We start from the raw sequence: 538 nt of genomic DNA, 5'->3' as shown, positions 1-538 counted from the left end.
TATTTGGAAGCTGATGCCTCTCTTAAAGACAAAAGAAATTTTAGAGAAAAAGCAAAGCTGAACAGGCAGGTGAGACAAAAGCAAAAGAAACCTTTAAAATACTAAGAACAAAAGACTTGGAGGACACATGCTTCAGCTCAGTTCAGTCACTCAGTCATGTCCGACTCTTTGCGACCCCATGGACTGCAGCATGCCAGGCCTCCCTGTCTATCACCAACTCCCAGGGTTTATTCAAACTCATGTCCATTGAGTTGGTGATGCCATCCAACCATCTCATCCTCCGTCATCCCTTTCCCCTTCCACCTTTAATCTTTCCCAGCATCAGGCTCTTTTCAAATGAGTCAGTTCTTCACATCAGATGACCAAATTTTTGGAGTTTCAGCTTCAGCATTAGTCCTTCCAATGAATATTCAAATTGATTTCCTTTAGGATTGACTGGGTTGATCTCCTTGCTGTCCAGGGGACTCTCAAGAGTCTTCTCCAACACCACAGTTCAAAAGCATCAATTCTTCGGCGCTCAGCTTTCTTCATAGTCCAA

Source organism: Bison bison, unplaced genomic scaffold (assembly GCF_000754665.1).
Source record: "Bison bison bison isolate TAMUID 2011002044 unplaced genomic scaffold, Bison_UMD1.0 scf7180017864072, whole genome shotgun sequence".
In the NCBI taxonomy this organism is placed as follows: domain Eukaryota; kingdom Metazoa; phylum Chordata; class Mammalia; order Artiodactyla; family Bovidae; genus Bison; species Bison bison.
The sequence above is the reverse complement of the archived record's forward strand: the minus strand, read 5'-3'. Positions refer to the sequence as shown.